This window comes from Uloborus diversus, chromosome 8 (genome assembly GCF_026930045.1).
Source record: "Uloborus diversus isolate 005 chromosome 8, Udiv.v.3.1, whole genome shotgun sequence".
Lineage (NCBI taxonomy): Eukaryota > Metazoa > Arthropoda > Arachnida > Araneae > Uloboridae > Uloborus > Uloborus diversus.
In genome coordinates, this window is record NC_072738.1 from 91,292,990 (window position 1) to 91,305,509 (window position 12,520).

Here is a 12,520-nt window from a genome sequence, read left to right on the forward strand (position 1 = left end):
AATCTCTGGAACATTTATACCCTCTACAACTGGCTTACACCCTAATGCTAACTGGGCTTCCAAAACTAGCATCTTAAGTCTTAAGTCTGAGAGTTCAGCACATTTAGTGCAAATATAATCCTCTTCAAAAACAGACTCATTTTCCCCCTTATACAGGCAGAACATATGACATAAATCACAAGAGATCCACCTGTCCCCCTTCCCACTCTTTACCTCTTTCATAATGCATATAACACCCATTTCTACTCAGTGAATATGTTCCAAAAGGCAAAACAGTAAGATAAAAATGCAAAAAAACACAGAATAAATACTAAAAACAGCAGTAAATAAACAGAGTTGCTACACCCAATAAAGCACACAAGATCAAAAACCAGGAGATCACCACATGTTAGGCTTAGCTCCAAAAAATGCAAAAACACTTCAAGAATACAATAACAGCAAAAATGAGCCCCCAAAACACAATAAAACTAAATTACATGATAAAGTGAAGTAAAAAAACCTAAAACTAGACAGTAATAATGAAAAATTATAGTAAAAAAACACTTATCAAATTAGCAGCAAAAAACACTCCCTGCATCACAGGCGCCCTCTAGTGGCCGTTCTCGCCACTAGAGGGCGCCTGTGTACTAAATTTCGTTCGATTTCATGCGGTAGTTTTTGTTGTAGAGCGGCCACAAAAAACTGGTCACACACAGACGTGACACACATACACACACACACATACACACACACACACACACACACACAGACAGACAGACATTTTCCAAAAATGGTCGAAATGGACTCAGCACACCTCAAAACGTTCGAATCCGTCAAAATTCGAAATTCGAAAATTTGCACGAATCCAATACTTTCTTCTATATATTAGATATAGAAGAAAGTAAAAATCACGAGATATACGCAGATGACAATCTATTACGATTTATCTTTCTTATTGTTGCATTAATAAAGCTATTTTTATTCGCAAAAAAAAAAAATAAAAAAAAAAAATAAAAAAATAAATCAACACCTCTTGGAGCGATTGGCGTCCAAATTGAACCAAAGCCTGTTTACATATGGATTCACATATATTCCAAATTTCAACCAGAACGCAAGCATTACTTCTTGAGATAGGGCACTCACAATGGAAAAAAAGAACGGGTGATTGCGCTACCCCCTCTTTAGCTGTTGACACCAAAATAAAATCAGCTCTTATACCCACTAAGGACTACTTGCCGATAAATTTTTCTTTCATTCCGTTCATTATTTCTTGAGATACAGCAGTCACAATTGACGACAAAAAACGTTCTATAGCTCAACCCCCGTTTGAGTTATTGACACCAAAATTGAATCAGCACCTGTTCCTGTTAATGGCAACATATGGACCAAATTTTGTTTGGTTCCGCCAGTTACTTCCTGAGGAATAGCAAGCACGCGTAACTCAAGAAACGTCCCATTGCTCCACCCCCCTTGGAGGGATTCGCGCCAAAAACCAATGGGCACAAGTTTACATAGCGGCACATATGTGTACCAAATTTCGTTCGATTTCATTCGGTAGTTTTTGTTGTAGAGCGGCCACAAAAAACTGGTCACACACAGACGTGACACACACACATACACACGCACATACACACACACACACACACACACAGACAGACATTTTCCAAAAATAGTCGAAATGGACTTAGCACACCTCAAAACGTTCGAATCCGTCAAAATTCGAAATTCGAAAATTTGCACGAATCCAATACTTTCTTCTATATATTAGATATAGAAGAAAGTAAAAATCGATCGCTATAAATGATGCAAAGAAGATGGCGCATTACGAAATAAAGATGAAACAAAAATGAGAAATACGCAAAATGATATTTCTTGAGCAAAATAAATAATCGCTAAATATTTAAGAAATGCTTGAAACGACGAGGACGGGCGGGGGAAGGGGGGGGGGGTCACCCGCTGATTTCGGAGTAACTCACAACATTAAACTTCGTTCCCTACTTCGGCCTCATTTGTTTATTGTGCGTTCATGAGGAGAAGAGACTTCGGAACGCCTTCCCGAAAGCAAAGCTAAGTTTAGCGCGGGGGTGATCGCTACCGCTTTCAATTGAGACAACCCTAAATTTGGCGGGCATTTAAATTTGCCAAAATGTCTTTGTGTTCTTTCCTTTCGTTTCTAGCTTCGCGTAATTGTCGTCTACGGGGAATCTATACTTTTTAAACTGAAAATTTCAGAACAAAAATATTGTATTTACAAAAAAAAAAGTAAGGTATTTTGTTTTCCGAATGAAACATTTCTATTAAGGATAGGCTTTCTGAATTTTGAACGATATCCTTTTAAACACTAACATCCTATATTCGAAATTGCAAGTGCGCTGATGAAAAAAAAGGGGGGGGGACAGGAAAACTTCATTGCCACCAGACTGGGGCATTGAAATGCTTAAGGGTTGCGTTCGTTTTGAAGACTTAATATCTCTCTCCATCTCCCTCTCCCTTTTCTTGCGGGGGGGGGGGGGAGTGACTCAGTAGCTCTTACGGGTTGGGTCTTTTTGATGCATCTGTATGGATTGTACAAAATTTCAGATCATATAGAGCGGATATACAGTCAGTAGATCTACAGTAGCAGTTATTTTTGAAAAATGATGAAAACATTATTCGAACAAAAGTTGCCCCCCCTCTCCCCCCTTCTCCAAAAAAAACTTGGTTGAACCAAAGGCGGGGACTGGGCAATTGTTCCAGAAAGGATTTACATGTGAGAAATAAAAGTAAATGAGAAAACAATAAAAAATCAATCTGAAATATTTAAAGCAATTGACTATTAGAATCAAGGCTATTTCTCTAAGTATTGCATGAATATTAATGTTTAGAAATATGTAATAATTTGCGATGCGTTATAAAAAGTGTCTTTGGTTTGAATATTGTTTTAAAATTATAGGTTCATCGGTTGGGTCCGGCTTAAGAGATGACGACTACCCCCAGGGCGAGTATTTTCAAGGCGGGGGAGGGGGAGGTAACCAACTTCGTTTCTGGGGGGGGGGGGGAGGCAGAAACGAAGTTAGTTATAACACTTCAGTACACAGTAGCCTAACGTAAACACGGATTGTCCATAAAGGACGTTACACTTCACCTTAGCCTCTCCCCTCGTCACATCTCACGCAATGTTCGATGAACATATTGCTATAACGAACGCTTGTATTTGGACCAAAATATGTGAAGTCATATTTCTTATAATCCCCTCCTTCCCCCTTGAGACTAACTGTCCGAAGTTCATGAACCCCGAACCCCCTCTCCCTACCCCTTTCAAGCGTGACATCATTTGTGAACGACTCCTTAGGTTTGCTCTAAGTCACCAAAATCGCAGTAACAATTGTTTTAAGAGAAAAGATCGGTTCTCCCCCTCCTTCCTGGATAGCTCTAGTCACAATTTGTTTATGATCATGTATGTTTTTAATAAAGAATCATATCGCACTCCGGCAAGGAAAGTGACACAATTCAAAATCTGGGAAAACCGTACCGGCTATTGATTTAAAATCTAAATTTAGTGCTTTTTCTCGACACAAAAACCGCAAAGTTAGCTCACCTAAATGGTGCGGGGGGGGGGGGGGCGTAGAAACAATTTCATCAATAATGACACATCATTAAAATTTCATAATTTGGAAGAATATTTTTCGAGCTTAAAGTATGCATTATGTATCTATACTTCAAAAACTAATTAATAAACATCACATAATAAGTTGACTGCGCATATTGTAATGTTTGAGACTAAATCACTTAAAATTACTATTGCGTCATACCTTAATTTTCTCCATTGCTGTTTTTTTTTTCTTGTGGTTGAGTCTGTTTCCTTGCCACTGTGGGATATGTTGAACAACTGAATAGGTTGACTATAGCAACGTTTCTTGATAAAAATAACGCATTTTACATTCAGAGTCAAGGACGGATCCAGAAACTATTCAAGGAGGGGGCGATTGATTTCACACCCTTACCCTTTTATAAATTCGCAAACCTCCGCCCCCCCCCCTTTCCAAACACCATGAAAGATCGTCTCATTTCAGTTACTTTGGGAAAAGGAGGGACTTCCTTTTCTACAAAATTGCGGAGGAGTGTACGAAACCCCATCCCTTACCTTAACGCCATCAAAGGTGTCCCATTAAAGTTCCTCTTTTTTTTGGGGGGGGGGACTTCAATTTTCCAAACTTTCCTGAGAGGAGCCCTTGAACCCTATAACCCTATTTAATATCATCTAAAATTGAGTTTTTGGAACTTTGAAATACTTCCTATACAAAGTTCAGATCTCTATCAGTAATGTGTTAAGAATAAGATATGTGCTACACTTTCATTTTCCAGACAGCAAGAGCTTCGTCAAACTATTGAAGATAGGCTAAAACAATTTTCAACTTCAGTATCAAAGACATGCCGTGGAAGAGTTCTGCATCTCGACTCAAGGAAGGGGCGGTCGCCCCATCGCCCCTCCCTTGTGTCCGTCCTTGTTCGGATCTGTATTAGAATACGGGCAACAAACTTTTGCCTATTTTATGATCCCCACACGTAACGCTGTTCCGTAAAAGTACTGGAAGAACTGAATTACTTTTAGAGTAATCGAAAAAACTTGAATAAAAAAAACATGTATATTTTTTCGTATTTACAAAAATAAATAGGTTAAAACAGTAACATAAAACGTTGTTTCAGGCACTTATTCAATTATTCTGTAGATAACCATATTGGCATGTGAAAAGCTTTAATTTTTGTTTTGTTCCTTTTTTCATTTCTGAAGAATAAAAGCCATATTGGAAAAAAAAAAATAGTACTAAAGTATTGAAATGTGTCACACAGAGTGCAACTTACCTACTGAGGCTTCCAAAATTGTTCGTAGGCTTTAAATGTGTATGGTTAAAAATGAAGTGCCTAGGAATCGAAATAGTAGTTCAATACTTTTTCATACTGTCTCTACATGATTACATCAATTCAACATTTTTTTTAAACAAAATATTGACTGTTTGAAATGGGTCAAAAATGAGGTGACAGAGAAATATTTTCAGAAAAATTCGAAATTAAAGTTATCGTCTGTCGTTTTCTTTCTTTTTTTTTTTTTGTTATTTTTTCAATGCGGTTATAGTTAAAAAATCTTTTGGCATTAATTTTTGCTTGTTCACTTTACAAATCTACTTATTATTTTAAAAATGACTCGTATTCGCAAAGTAACAAAAAACACAATTCGAAAGCGCATTAATTCTTCATTATATTCTAAGTAAAACAGTTCGAAATATTGCAAAAGTAGTTCATTTATCCCTAAGCACTGTGTAATATTTAATAAACGCTTTAAAGAAGAAAATCGGATCGAAAATAAGGTGAGAAATGGTTGACCAGCAAAGTTAACAATATGCGATTAGAGATTTATAATTAGAATACCTATGAAAAACCCACGTTTGAGAGCTGTGAAAGTTTCAGCAGAATAGAAGGAAAAATTTTCCTTCCAATTTCACCTGCAACTGTTCACCGTGTTTTCAGAAAATGTTTACTTAGCGTGAAAGACAGAAAGTTTAGGATTTCCTTCGCAAAATCAATGATAAATTAACCCAAAACGTATAGAAATACACTGCAAATCTTAAAATACTTTTAAGTCGAACAATTGTCTTAGTAGCACACCTTTTTTTTGGGAAAGAAGGTGGGAGGTAATTTCTTAGAAAATTATAGAACACTCGTCTTAGCGCGATAACGATGGCCAATTGCAACCTTTCTCAGTGTTGGTCTGAAGCCTCATCCCCAAAAGACGCATATAGAATCTTCCGATACCACGTGTTGGGGGCGTGGCCAAGTCTCAACTAGTGAAAAACGGACAATAGTACAGAACTGCTACCATCAACGCCTCGGAAGAGTTTCTGAGTCGACTTCAGCACTTCCGAAGAAAAAATTTCAAAAGTCCCTTTGATTTCCGAATTATGTCGCCATTCAAAACGTCTTTAGTCAATTTCTGACATTAATGCTTTAAATTCTGCCTAAACAATAGATTAAGTTTGAAAAAAAATCTCTAATTTTATGAATGGTGTTAGTTTTAAACAACTCGGATGTGCAACTAGAGTTTAATTTCAGAAATACAGAGAGGGGGAGGGGGGCACGCAAGAGTTCTAAAAATTACCGTCGGTTCAACGAAAATCTAACAAAATGACATAAAAACCGGTTTTGCCATCTCATATTTGTTTCCATGGTCACCAATTCAGCAATATACACTCTATAACAAAAAAATGGACGCATCAAGAAGCAATCATCCGATTGCTTTGAAATTTTCTATGCATGATTGTTTTGACCAGATCTGCAAATGAATTAAATTTGGTTCCGATGAATGAATAGTTTGATCTCCAGCGCATCGAAACTGCGCTTCCAGCAGATGTATATAAAGAGCAGTTCTTGAACAGTTGTCAAAACTTTCGGTTTGATTGCGATTCAGATTACCTTTCCACAACTAAAAAATGCCTCGCCGCATGGTTCGTGCTCATTACGAGCAACTGTCAGAGTTTAGACGAAGTCATATCATTGGATTGAAAGAGGTTGGGTGGTCAAATCGGAGAATCGCTCGTCATTTGAGTCAAAGTAATGCGGCGATTCGAAGATGCTGGCAAGGATGGGTGGAAAATGGCAGAATTCAGCGTCAGGATGTTAGCGGTCGACCTAGGGTCACAACAGATCGTGATCACAGAGTGATTGTGCGATCAGATGTCACAGCGCTTTCTTCATCTCTATGAACCACCAGACATTCAACACAAACACCAGTGTCCATCATGGCCATTTACAGACGGTTAGGACAACGAAATCTACACTCGCCCTGACCGTTACGCCACCTGCCACTGACGCCTACACACTGCCAAGCCAGATTACAGTGGTGCATGGCTCGATCAGGTTGGAATGGTACCGACTGGGGACGTATAGTTTTTAGTAACGAATCCCGCTTCCAACTGTGTCATGATGATCATCGAAGACGTGTTTGAAGACACCCAGGGCAGAGAGGGATCCTTTTGCACGCCACACTGACCCTCAACAAGGCATTATGGTCTGGGGTGCCATTTCCTTTGATAACTGGGCCCCTTTGGTCGAAATTATAGGTACACTTACTGCACAGTGGTACGTCGACGACATCCTAAGACTTGTTTTGTTGCCGTTCCTTTTGCAGTACCCTCGGCTGGTTTTCAGCAGGACAATGCAAGATAACACACGGCATGTGTTGCTATGAACTGTCTGCAAGCTTGTCAATTTCTTCCGTGGCCTGCCAGAGCATCAGATCTCTCTCCCATCCAGCATGTCTAAGATATGATGGGATGGCGATAGCATCTGGCAAGGAATGTTGGTAACCTCGTCCGACAATTAGAGCGAATTTGGCCGGAAATATCGCAGGAGAACTTCCGAGAGCTTTATCGGTGTTTCCCACGTCGTGCTTCAGCTTGTATCTAAGCTAGAGGTGGGTCAATACCTTATTGAACTTGTTACTGTAACTCTGACATAAATTATTCAATTTTTCTAAGAATTTAATCATTTACTATTCTGTGCATTGTCTTCCTATCCACCAATTTTCGTCTCAATCGGATCACTCCTTTTTGGTGCGTCGATTTTTTTCTTATAGAGTGTATCACCAAATGATCGTTAGTCTAAGACGCTATATTAGTTTTGTATTGAAATAAGAAATTAATACGCACAAAAAATGAGTAAATATGCTTTTTAGAACACCCGATCGAAAACAAAAAATGAAGTGCACAACTGGAACGTACGCGCACCCCACATGCGAAATTTTAACCTTCTACAGCTTACCATTTTTGAGTTATGACTTATGAGAGATACTTACGAACATCCAGCCGCAAGAAACAACGCAATAATTAACTTGTTTGCTACCTGAATGCAGTATTAAAAACTCTTTCAGGGGTGGCTAAAATAGAAATTCATACTGAAGTTTAAGTAAAAAATTTTAGATGAAAACAATAACTCCCTTTACTTTGCTTTAAAAAGTAAAACAGCATAAGTCTTTTTTTTTTTTCGAAAACATCGGCCAATTCCATCGGCTTTACGACGTTTTTAAGGCCGATGGGCCGATGTTTCCTGCAAGTTAGCATCGGCCGCCGATGCCGATGCCGATGGCTAAATTGTTGAACCATCGGCGCCGATGCATCGGAGGCCGATGCATCGGTCGAGTCCTATTTTTAAGATGCATTATGCCTTCGCTCATGCTTTTTTCTTCCTTTTCTGACTTTTACTGGAAAAGTAAGCTAAAAAAAATGATCAGTTCCTATGTTTTTATGCATGTTCTTTCAGAAAAAAAAAAAACTTTTAAAATTTTGGATACGACCCCATTAAAGTGTTCCAAACGTGTTTCCAATGTGTACTGGCAATCAGCAGTGTAATCTTTTCTGTGATTTTAAAAACTCAATCCAACTAGTGATAGCTAGTCAGAGTGTAATTTTTACTCACGCCTTAGAGTTGTTTAAGAAACAATTGTGGCAGTGATAGGCAAAGGGATGTAAGTAGACATTTTATAGTTTAGATCTTAAGTAGGATTTCATTGACATTTTTTCTAAAGCTTTTTTGAATTTTTAAAATTTTGAAATTTTTTAAATGTTTTTATTGCAGCACCTACCAGGGCTACAGAAAGGGAAATCTGAGGTAAAAGGCAACAGTAAAGGTAACTTACTTTTTTTTTTTCCAAATGAACAAATTGGAAATTTGTTTTGAAAATTACAATACATAAAGAAAGAACAATGCATTTTATTATGAAACTTGTATTGAAGCATTACTTTTTTATTTTTGGTGGTAAGTTTGTACCTTCATAATTAAATAGAGCTGAAAAGTTTTCCTTTTTCTTCTGGGGGAAAAAGGAAAAAATAAAATATTTTTCGGATGAAATATTTTTGATTTAAGTATAAATATATTTTTGATCAAATGAATGAGTAAATAAAAATTAATGAATAAATGAGTAGATAATGAAACAATAAACAAACAAATTAATAAATGAGTAAATTTATATGTGATAAAAAATAAATGAGTGAATAAAATAATGAAAGAATTAGAAAATAAGGGGGAAAAAGATTTGTGCTATTTTTAGTTTTATCATTTAGAGTGTTTAAAATTTTTATTTTTAAAAATAATCTAACAGTCAAATACGATAAGTTAAAATTCCAGTTGCTTTCTATTTTAATTTTTCAGAATGCTAAATTTTAAATCGAAACTTAAAGCGTGAAAATACGTTGGACTAAATTTTTGAGCCGTATTTTCGATTTTTAAAGCGTGAAATACGTTTGTAAAGGCGTTAAAAGTAACTCACAATATGTACTATACATTAGAATGTCCCAAACCAGAATGAAAGTCGATTTTTCAAGTCACACACCCTCTTATGTTTTTCCTTTGATATCAAAACAATTGCAGAAAAAGTGTCATATAATTTAAACCACGGCAACCCGTGCGACTCGCGCAGTGTGAACCAGCACTGCGTACTAGGCCAAATCGAAAAAAAAATTTTTTTTTTTTTGGAAGTTTGCAATTTGATGTCGATAAAAAGTTGACCTTATAGCCTCACATGTACCACAAAAATATTTATCCAAATATAAAAAAAAATATTTAGGTGTAGAACAGAAGGCTTAAACATTACAATATTCTTCAAAAATTTGATTTTTTCCCATATGTTTTTTAAAAAATGTAAGGTGAATCATAAGAAAGTATCAAGTTGAAAAATGTAAACAGTGAAGTACGTATTTAGCGTTAAATAAAAATTTTTTGATTGGCAATAATTGAGTCTCCCACATATTACTCAAAGATATGGATTTTTTCAAGTGTAATTAAATTTTTCATTTTAAATATATTATTTTTTTTATTATCCATTTGCAAATGTTAATTTGAAAATGTGTTCACTAATAATTTTTAACCTTGATGTTTTATTTAAGTTTAATATGTAATTTTTAAAAAGATAAATAGAAAAAAAAATCTTTTTGAAGAAAATTATAAATTTTAATCCTCCTGCTGAACACCTAAATATTTTGAAAAATTGAATAAATATTTTTGTGTTACATGTGGGGCTATAGGTGCAACGTTTTATCAACATGAAATTTTGAAGTTCTAAAATATATTTTTACTTCCTTTTACAAAAAAGGAAGTATTGTATTCGCGAAAAAATTTTAACTCAAAAATTGACCTAAATTTCCATTTTGCTCACCCCCGAATGAACGTTGAGTTTTTTTTTTCGATTCGATCACACGTGGATAAGTGCCTAAGAAGGCATAGACACGCGAAATATCAATTTTGACGATACCCGAGTTAGTTACAACGAATTTTCTCGTGACGTCTGTATATACGTATGTATGTGCGTATGTGCGTATGTATGTCGTATAACTCAAGAACTGTATGTCCTAGAAAGTTGAAATTTGGTACTAGTCTATTGGTCCCAAGTGTTGTCACCAAGTTGGCTACAAATTTGGCGATTTTTTTTTTATTTTTAAATCTGGTTTCAATTTGGCCACTGTTGGTGATATTTAGAAAATAAACTATTGAATCACATTAAAATTACCAATAATGGGAAAATGACATTAAATTGGAGTAAAAGGAAGTCATGTGATGCTCACATCAGCTCGTTTTGATTCGTTCTAGTACTAAGTGCTGGTTGACACTTTCAGCGCTTGTCGGCACTGGGTGCCGTTGTTAAAATTATATGAAACTTTTTTTACAATTGCTTTGACATAAAAGGCAAAATATAACAGGGTGTGAAACTTGAAAAATTGACATTCATTTTTTTGGGCACCCTAATATACATGTGTGTGTGTTTTCATGAAGCCTACTAATGACTCTTGATGCTTAAAAATACATTTTTAACCAACTTTATTGATTATAAAATAAAAAAAGAGTTTGTCCTTACCTTAATGCGCGAATTCTCAGACTGACATATTAAATAGAAGAAAATCACTTAATAATATTTAAATGGTCCCGTCCAAATTTTTTCAATTCAGTATTTTGTGAGGAAGCGGATGGAAAAGGTGCCATACATTACTTCAATTTTACCTCGAAAAGTGTCCTAAGGCTAGTTGCGTCCCTGCTACGACTATTGATAAAAAGTTTTATAGTTTTAAGGCTTTGTGTTTCTCTGCTTATTTTTGTTGTAGCATTTGAATTTGTAATACGTTCTTTTACTTAATCAAAAATAGCTGAGGTTCACAGATTTTGTTCTGCACGTTTTCTTGAATTTCAATTTCTTGAATATTAGTTTAAGCGTCCGTGCGTACTTTGAAAGAAAATTTGAATTCGCAACAGATATAAACAAATCAATTTTTTTCAAAGTTTGAAAGTGGAGCTGTGTATTATAATTTTTTAGCCGACTCAATGCCTCTAACTTCTCGTGATGCAATTGGTTGTCATATTCTTCAAGAACCCCTCCTCCATTGACTGCCAACAATTTTGGAACATGTTCTGCTGGAAGTGGTTCCCTCCTTTATTCTAAAAAAGTGTTGCTTCTAAACACCTGCTACAGCTTCTGATTAGAAAAAAAGTACAGTAAAACCTATAAAGTTGACCACCATTGTAAGTTGACCATCTGTTTAAGTTGACCCTAAAGTAGCGCATCGCAAGTGGTCAACTTACACAGGTTTCACTGTATTACTCAAATATAGCTCGTTATAACACGACTACAAGTCGGATGGTGATAGCTCTGAAATTTGCATGAAGCTGTGACATTTAGAAATATTTCTGTATCGATGATGTAGCACTTTTATTCAAATGTAATACATGAAGAACTAGGAGTATTTGTGCGTCTAATTTCATGTTGAAAATTTTTTTTACAGCTACCGTTTTTTTTTTCTTTTTTTTTTTTTTTGTGAAGCTATGACAAAGAGAGCTTTGAATGACTAATAGATTTTACCAAAGTTTCATTATTTTAAAGACGGATAATGCAGCTTCTAATTGAAGCTTGGACTACAATAATTTAAATTTGTTCTACTCTGATTTTACTTCTTCAACTGATTTTTCTTTTTATCCTTATTCTGAACTAACTTTGGTAATTATACTAGGTATTTTTAGCCTACTTTCCCAGTAAAAGTCAGAAAAAGAAGAAAAAAGCATGAAAGAAGGCTTAATGCATCTTAAAAATATCCCGAAAAACAAAAAAAAGTCAAAAATAAATAAAATAATTAAATAAATATCGAAAAATTAAAAATTGGAAAGTAGGGTATTGAGATGGGGAAAAATGTCTGTCGGTCTGTCTGTCGGTCTGTTTGTCTGTCGGTCTGTCTGTCGGTCTGTCTGTCTGTCGGTCTGTCTGTCGGTCTGTCTGTCCCCCCCCCCCTAATAACTTTTGAATGAATAGTCCGATTCGAACAAACTTTTTTTTGTTCGAAAGATCTCGGCAAGGACACCTCATTCCCATATTTCGCTTTTTGGTTTGAACTATTTTTTGTTCAATTTTGAACAGTTCAAAAAAAAACTTAACATTAGCTCCTACGGGGAATTTCAAGGCAATTCCGAACTGTGAGGCGAACTTGCTTCAAACAAACTTTGTAGGAAAAAGCTTTTGATGAAAAACTTGTAT